Here is a 9,325-nt window from a genome sequence, read left to right on the forward strand (position 1 = left end):
CTTCTCTCATAAACCTATGAGCAGTAAATTAAAAATGCATTTTGGGTTATTTGAGCAATTATCAGGCAAATTAGATACACAGAAAACTGTGTGCCCCCAAACAGGAAACACACATCTGAACAATCATAGAGATTGAACAGTGCACACACACACACACACACACACACACACACACACACACACACACACACACACACACACACACACACACAGGCAGATTACATTCTCAGACCATGATAAAAATGTTTTAATTAACAAGAAAATAAAAAAAGCCATCCCAAATTTAATAACTACTGTGTTCATTTAACAAAATATAAGAGTTAATATACAGACAAACCAGAAACTGAGCGGGAAAGCACAGCATTTCATTTCCTGCCATGTGGGCAAATCAGCACCCAGAGGGTCAGATGTAGCTACAACTGTGCCTCCCAGTCATGAAGTACGACCAGAAGTAAGTGGATCACACACTGGGCCTTAAACCAGGAAGAGTGATCAAATTAACACAAGAAGAATACACAGAAAAATTCCCAAAGCACAATGCCATCATTCAAACAGAAAATTGGTACTTAAAAGGTATGGATAAAATAAGAAGTTGTCCTCTGTCAACACATATTTTGCTGTAAAATATTCTGTCCAGTACTTCTGCTTCCAGTCCAAATGAAGGCAGGAGACTGGATTTACCTCCCGACCAGCTCACACGTGTCCAACAGCGGATTGCCAGGCACCCGACCTGGACTGCACTGACACTAAGGAGCAGACTGCAAGCGAGGAGAGGTGCAGGCCACCTCCGTCTCCTCTTCGCACAGCTTCCAAACTTCAGGGAGGGGGAGTGCTCCAAGAGGAGCTGGGGGTCTGGGCAGGACATGGATGCAAAGGGTACAGGAGACCGCAGAGCCCCAAGAGAGGAAGGAGACATACAGAAGGTCCGACCACACAGCTGGCCAGAGGCTCAGGGGCTTGGCCTCCGTAGCCACATGGGGACCCATGCCCAGAGTCACTGGCCGGCTGGATCTGCCTGTGCACGGCCTTGGCTGGGGCTGCCATAAAAAATACCACAGACCCGCAGCTTAAATGAAATACATGAATAACCCCAGAGTTCTGGAGTCCAAAAGCCCAAGGTCAGGCTTGCAGGCTGGCTCTGTTCGGTGTGAGGAGCTTGCTCCAGATCCCCAGCTCCAGTTAGTTTGGGGCCCCTCAGCTTGCGGTCATTGTCATGGTCACTAGAGGTTCTCCTCGTGTGCACTGGTGTCATTTTCTGTGTTTCCAAGGACACCAGTTGTCCTGGGTCAGGGTCACCTTAGAGACTTCACCTTGAGTCAATCATTTGCAAAGACTGTTTACAAATGAATCAAACTCACGGGACCTGGGGTCAGGATTTCACCATCTGCTGGGTGGAGCACAAAATTCAACCCACAACAGCAGTCATGAAAAATCATCACTGGACTAAACCTTGTTCTGTCTTCACCTCAGAGAGCTTCAAAAGCAGATCAGAAAGAGTCAAATTATTCCCACATAACTGTACCCCAGGACAGAGCTGCGGGTATTTGTAGGGATAGAGAAATGCCCAGCATACAGCAAGTCCATGACATCAGCATCCAATAACAAATGGCAAATCACAAAGATGTAGGGAAATAACTCATGAGAGGAGAAATTGAAAATACCCCCAAATGACACAGATTAGCAGACAATCACATTGAAACAGACTGCTAAGGGTGTGACTTGGAACAGCATATAGGTGTCTCCCTCCCCGGCCCTTCTTTCACTTTCTGCTCTGGGCACCACGACATGAGCAGCTTTCCTTCCATCTTGTCAGTTCTGCCTTGCAGATAGCTGACTATGGACTGAAATCTCTAAAGAATGTGAGCCAACATAAACCCGCTGTCCTTTAGGTTGTGGGTGTCAGGTATTGTGTCTCAGTGACAAGAAAGCTACTAAGACAGATTCTGGTAAAGGAGTAAAGTTGTGATTAGCTGACCGTGTAGTTTGAAAGCCTTTGGAACTGGCTCATGGGAGGCATTTAGAGAGGATTGGAGATGCTGGCCAGAGAAGCTATAGAATGCTGCAAGCTGAGCTTTATGGGAGATTCTGGTTGGAGTTCAGAAGACCAGAATGCTCATAGAAATGCAGACAGTAGACTAGACTTAGGATGTTTCCATCGTGAAAAAGGACTCCATTGGCAGGAAGACTCAAGACCATCTATATTATTCTCTGGCAGAAAATTTGCCTACATTTTGTTCATATCCTTAGTTTCGCAGGAGTTGAGATTAAGGATAGGCGACAAATTAATCGGGTGGATGAAATTTCAAAGCAGAATTCAGGCTGTGGCATCAGGACTGTTGGCAGCTTTTAATCAGATCTACAATGAAAATCAGAAGCAAAAATCACAGCCCAATGATGTGAAGCTTGGCCTGAATGGAAGAGCCTGCAAAGTTAGCGCTATGGAGTGTAAGATTACCAAGAATACTACCATTAGAAAGGAGCTAAGTACTTTCCATCAGAACAACAGGAAAGATGGATTGAAGGCATCTCAGGAATCAGCAAGAGCCCATCCATCACAGCCTCAAGGGTATAAAAGGGTAAAAGTAAACTCATTTGAAAGACATTGAGGAGAGAGTCCCAAGGCATGCTGCTCAAGAGGGGTTGCCTGAGGCATTGATTTCTGAGGATTCATTTCACAGTACTCAGCCACTGAGGCACTCGGAGGCCTCTGCAACCAGGATTCAAGGGAGCCTGGCTACTACTCAAACTGGCAACGGACGCTGGTGTCATTCACATCGTGCCGGCTTTACAAGCATGCAGAATGCAAGTGTTGTGGGATCATGAGGCTTCCACTCAGATTTTAGGCAGTGTGCCCCTGAGAGGGCAGCGTGTGAAGCTGTCAGAGTGAAGCCAAAAGTGCTGTGGAGACTCCAGGAAGTTGGAGGAGCCAGGAACATGGAATGCCTGCTGATGCAAGCTGCAGGTAATGAGTGGAGCTATCCCGAGGGAGGGGCCACGAGGGCTGTAACTGGCGTTGCCACAGGGTGGGGCTACCCAGCCTTTCGGAGCACACATCTACCCAAAATTTACTGCGGGTGGTGAATGCGGAGCTCCAGGATTCACTGTTTGTTCTGCTGGGTTTCAGTCTTACTTGGTTCCCATTCACTTCTATTCCTCTATTTCTCCCCTTTAGAATGGGAATGTTTACCCTGTGGCATTGTATATCAGCAGTGTTTGACTGCCTGGTAGGGGGCTGATAGCCAAGAGCTTCAGAGGAGAACTTGGACTTGGACTTTTCATCCATGAAGAAACTGTTAAAACTTTGATGATTCTCGGAGATTGACCAAATGCATTTTGCATAAAGAAATGTGAATGAGTCTTTTGAGGGGGCAGGGGTGGAACGTTATGCTTTAGATCTAAAATGACCCTCAAATACTCATGAGTTTGGAAGGTGATTTGATTATGGGATGCTCTAACTCTGGCCAGGAGGGACAGTTCCCTCAGATGTGACTTGGAAGGGTTCATCTCCCTCCCTGGCTCCTGCCTTTGCTCTCTGCTTCCTGGCCAGCATGACATCAGCAGCCCTGCTCCATGGGGAGCCCTTCCCCTGCACCCTTCCTGCCCTGGAGCCTGCCAACTGTGGCTCTAAGAAATGTGAGCCAAAATCAACTGCTCCTCCCTTAAATTGGGGATGTTGGGAACTGTCTCAGAGACAGAAAGTGACTAAGACAGGGTGGATAAAAAGCAAGACCCAAATACACACTTCCTACAAGAAATTTAACTCTCCGGATATAAGTGGCTTAGAGTCAGAAACTGAAGAGACCCTTCCAGCACCCATCTAAGGCAAGCTGGAGTGGCAACATTAATCTCAGTCAAAGGCATTTTCAAAGCAAGGACTATGGCCAAGGGAGAGCTGATACTTCATAAATATGAAGGGCCAATGTGCTCAGAGGACATGCCAGTCTCAGACATCCACACAGCCAGACACAGGGCTCCAAGACACTCAAGACAGAGCTGATGGGATGGCTTGTGGCATGACAACTCTAACTCTTTTCAGAGGTGAAAACAGGGTAAAATCAGCAAGGACAGGGCAGAACTGAGCAGCATGGGCCTGCATGACCAAGTGACACCCAGGAACACACATGGCCACAGTGGGGCTCCTGCTTAGCATGACCAAGTGACACCCAGGAACACACATGGCCACAGTGGGGCTCCTGCTCCTCCCCAGGGCAGAGCCACCCTGCAGGAAACAGGCCCCGGGAAGTCCCAGCTCACAGCCTGTACTCCTCTCCCCAGCCTTCCTAAAGAGCTGGTCCAAGCTACAGCCCTGTTAGGACACCCTGTGTCCAAGGTGGGGATGTGGCACTGAAGCTGCCAATTCTGGGGCCTCTTCATTCCCTGTGGGGCACAGGGACCCTGCTCCAGATCCCAGATGGGAGAATCAAGCATCAGGGTAGGGAGGAGCCCTTTGCAAGTCTGCAGGAGCAGCTCATTCCTTGGCCCAGGCCTGCCTCCTGGGGGGCGTTCTGGAAGGGGAGGACTGGTCAGAAAAGGCCCCTGTGCCCCTCCATCCTGAGTCACTCCGACCTGCCACTCAGCGAGGACCACAGCCACCCGTACAAGCAGACCTCTCGCCTCGCTCTCACCATGGCCCTGCACGGGGCGGCTGGCTCCTGGGGCTGTGGGAGCAAGCTTCCATCACAGATGTGGAGGTTCTTTGCAGAACCCCTTAGACCACAGCATCCTCAGACCAGAGGACTCACAACTCAAAGTGCTCCATGCCGCAGCCTGTCCACACTGCCGTGTGGACTCTGCAGGGGACAGACCATCCTCCGGATCCCACCAGACTTGTCCCAAGAGGGCTCAAGCCACCCTTCCTGCCCTCCCTCGACAAGTGAGAAGCACCTACCTGCACCCTGTGCTCAAGCTGCAAGGGCTTCCTTGGCGAGGGCTGTGGCAGGGTGACACGGAGGGCAGGGCTTCTGTGACTGGTGAGGCACTGAGCAGGTGAGGAAGATGCAGGGCCAGTGCAGAGAGCAGGATCTGGCATGGGCTCCGGGGTGCAGCCAAAGTTGGCTGCTGCTGTGGAGGTTGGGTTGCGCTGGGCCGCACAACCCCAACCCCACAGAGGGGATCTCTCGGGGTTCGAGCAGAAGAGTAACCTCCGTCCCCGCTTGGCGACCAGTCACTGGGTGCAGGATGGCAGTGGCACTGGGCACAGCCACACGAGCCATGGGTAGGGAGAAGTGGCTGCGTCCATAGGTGCAGGGGGTGAAGCCCAGAGTGAGGATGGCGTTCGGCTGTGTGACTGTGCCCCAGGAGCTGGCATATGGAGGTGGGCTTCTCTCCAAATCCAAGACAGCAGACCCTGCAGTGAGCCCCCTGGCCCAAAGACCAGGGACCAGGAAAGTGTTGCCATGGTTATTGGGGAGGGAGTTGCCCCCACCAGCCCTCAGATGCCCCTGCTGGGGATCAGGACAGGCTCTCTTCGCTGCCCTCAGCTGTGTGTGTCCTCTCATCAGCCAAGGTCTCCAAGGCTATGAGAAATGGAGGCTCTGGGTGATGGGGGAGGGGTGGCCCCACAGATTCCCCTGGGACCCAGTGTCCCTCCACAAAGAGAAAACCCTTGGGGAGGCTGCCAGCTGTCTCGGAGCCTGGCGTCTCCTCTGCCCATCCAGGAAAGGGGTCCAGGCAGAGCTCAGCCCTGTGAACCCTGGGCATCCAGCATCCAGTGTGGGCTCCCCTCCACCCCATGCTGGCCCTCGCCTGCACTGCTGGAACTGCAAGTGTCCTACAGCAGGCGCCAAGGTTGCTGTGACCTTGCCTAGGCGTGCAGCTGGAGGCGCCCGCAGGCCCTGAAGGTGAGCTCATGCTCATACATGGAAGGGCCCTTGGTGCTGCCTGAGGACACACATCCCCTCTGGAGCCTGGGGACCAGCACATGTCGCCCCAGAGAGGCAGGAGGGCTTGAGCGGAGATGGGGTGGGGGCACACGTCTCTCCACCCCTCCCTTCTCTTCCCTCGGCCTCCTCGGAGCAGAGCCGCCCCTCTGCTTGTGTGGTGTGGCCAGGCTGGCTTGGGGCAGGACAGTGCCCTGTGGCTTCTGTTAGCCACATGAGATTCCTGAATCCCCTGCTAGTTGTAGCCTTGGTCTATCTTTACAACCCATCTTTTGGCTGGGAAAGCCATAATGACGTCCATTACCAGGATGGAAAAGTGAGGACCCACCCAGAATCTCCTAATTAAACCTGCCAAGCAAGGAAACACTCGGGTGCCCACAGGGCATCACAGCACTCAGAGAAACACACATTCACGGGCTGCACAGACCCTGGGGATGCAGCCCTGGTGTCCCACCCCTACCTGATGCCCTGTGGGGAGGAGAGCCCCACCCACCTGAGCCACAGAGGGCAGAACAGGTGTGTGGGCAGCCTAAGGAGGGGGCTCCCAGAACCTACAGAGTCCCCGCCCGGGCCTTGCGCCATCCCAGGACTGGCTCAAATCTCGCCTGATGTCAGACTTGCAGGGCAGTTACCACGACCCCTGGGGCTGTGGGCTGTGTGCACTGTGGACAGCTGGGAGACCTCTGGCCCTGGACCCGGCAGCCCCAGGGAAGTTCCCCGGGAAGTGCCCAGAAGACGGGGAGGAGGGCTCCTCCTGGTGCAGCGCTGGGGGTGCTGCAAGGAGCACCGCGGGGTTTCAGAGAGGAAGCCCTAAATAAATTCACTCTTCCCCCACAGTGGGTGAGGCAGACAGGACCCGGGGCGGAGAGGTAGAGCAGCAGGGTCCAGGGAACCAAGGGGCCATCGAAAAGAAGCCTCGCCCACAGCTGCTCCCCCGGAGTCTCTGCCAGCACTGTGGTCCTAACTCAGCGACACACAGGCCATGTCCCTGTCACACATGTCCTGCTGTGCTTGGCCAGGAGAGGCTGCTGGCTCCCAGCACAGACAGCGTTGCGGCCTCTGACGTGCTCCGGCCCACACAGGGAGCTCAGCGCAGTCACCGTCAGCACCAAGGTGATGATGGCCTGGGCTCTGTGTTAGAGACAGCACCCTAAGGGTCGACAGCCCTGCGACAAGAGGGTGCAGAGTGAGGGTGAGGCTGCCCCTCGAGGCCAGGGTGAGGGCCCTCTTCAAAGACGGCAGGCCATCGGGGGCTGGGGCTGTGTCTTGAGGGCCCTGGTGGGGCCCCAGTAGGGTGAGGTGGCACTGGGCGTGGGTGGCTCCAGTGTGGTGCTCTCCACCCTGACACAGGGACTCTGGCAGTTCCTCCATGGGTCACTGGTGCTGAATGGGCTCTCAGGGCACAGCCTGGGGTCCTGGGGTGGTGAAAAGTGGTTGCACTGTCACCCTGGGAGCTGGTGGCCCCCAAGGTCCTTTCCTTTCTTCTTGGGGTGACCTGAAAACATGCAGCACTTGCTGTACGTACAGCAGGCTGCCTGTACCCTAGGGGTCAGCAGGTGAGGACACAGTGTGGTAAGAGGGCAGCTGGCCTGGGAAGCGGACCTGCGTCCAAGCAGCAGCAGGGGTCAGGGAGGGTGGGAAGAACAAGGCACAGCCCTGCTGGTTCTCCGCAGCCCCTCCTGAGACAGGGGTCTGCTGGCTCAGCTGAGGACATTTCTAGCCTGCTCTCCCTGCCTCAGCCCACAGCCAGCATCTTCCTGTGGGAGTCGGGAGGCTGTGGACACAGTGCTGTCTACGCTGGGCCTCCTCTGCAGCGGATGCAGGCAGGATGCTGACCTGGGATATAGCTGTGGGGTCACCATACCAACAGCACACAGCTGAGTACCCGGTCCGCAGGTGAGGCCTGCGGCAGGGCCAGAGCAGGGCAGCCTCTGGCCGGGGCGTGGCCTCCTGGCACTTCTGATTTCCAAGTGAGACCTCATCACACGTCGTCCCCAGTGGTTGTTGTGGTGACTACTGTGCCAGTGGAGTTGGAGGCCATCTGCATCTTCCCGACATGAAGAGAGCATTGGCCTGGCACCTGGGGAAAAGACGAGAGGAGTTTGAGCTGTGACCAGAAGCAAGAGCAACGAGTCTCCCAGCAGCCCCCATCCCCTTCAGGAAGCAGGTACACTGCCACCTGAGAGCAAGCAGGACCCCAGAAGGCAGGGACGACAACCTCCACAGGAACAGAGTCAGGTCCACTTCCCACACCACTCACCAATTTGGGCTTCACTTAGAAACTAAGTACACAGGGGTCCAGAAGGTGACAATGGAAGTTATGGCCGCTGCAGGGTGTGTGTGTGTGTGTGTGTGTGTGTGTGTGTGTGTGTGTCTGTCTGTCTGTCTGTCTGTCTGTCTGTGTGCGTCGGTGTGCATCTTCTGGATGCCATGTACATGGCCCTCTGTGTGTCTCTCTGACCGGCTTGTGTCATTGACCCTACACCCACTATGAGGGGTCTGGGCATCTACATGGGGTGACAACAGCAACTGCTGGGGGCAGCCCCGTTAGTGGGGATGGTTCCAGTGAGACCCCATGGGGCTCAGCTGGAGTGGAGCTCCACCACTGTGGGTGAGGGAGGAGACTGAGCTTGGAGGTGGCAGCACCCAAGGGAGGTGGGAACAGAGCAGGGATGGGCGCTTGGCCAGTCAGAGGACGGCTGCCGGGGCAGGGCGAGTAGTGAAGGACCTCGACCACCTGCCAGGGTAGCAACATCAGGGCTGAGAGCAGGCAGTGTCCAATGGTGGGGTTCCCACACTCTGGACACCTGGAGGGACAACGGGATCTGAGAAAAATGTTTGCCCATAAAACCCCAACAGAAGACCGTTAGCAAAACACATGCCCTGTATTAAAGCGTCCTAGAGGAGCCAGTGGGGTCCAGGACTTGGGGGTGTGGGTGACAGTGGAGAAGGTCCTAGGGGAACCTGTTGGGTCCTGGAGGGAGAGGGGTCTCGGGAAGGAAGGAGGGAAGTGAGCAGGGATCGGGACACCCAACACGAACAGGTGGGCGGAGAGGGCTGAGCGGCCTGCTCCCGAGAGAGAGGGCAGAGCACACGGCCCAGCCAGGCAGGTGAGGAGAGGTGAGGCCCTCCAGCATGACCCACAGCCCCAGTTCCCCACAGCCGAGTGCGGGTGTGGTGGCCAGCTGTGACCCTCATCCAAGGCCGGCAGAAGGGCTGGAGCCAGACCTCCTGATCCAGGCAGCCAGGGAGGATTCTAGTCCCACGTGCAGAGGCCTCTTTGCCCCTTTCATCTCCACTTCCTGGGGACATCCTGTCCTCTGTCCTTCTACCTCTCAACAGCCAGGCCAGGCAGGTTGTCCCTAAGTCCTCCGTGTCCCAAGGTCCTCTCTTGGAAGGGGGAGGCCCAACCCTTCTAGTTTTGGGACTCCCCAGACGGCCGGGGG

Source organism: Fukomys damarensis, unplaced genomic scaffold, assembly GCF_012274545.1.
Source record: "Fukomys damarensis isolate Sample0158 unplaced genomic scaffold, DMR_v1.0_HiC HiC_scaffold_1, whole genome shotgun sequence".
In the NCBI taxonomy this organism is placed as follows: domain Eukaryota; kingdom Metazoa; phylum Chordata; class Mammalia; order Rodentia; family Bathyergidae; genus Fukomys; species Fukomys damarensis.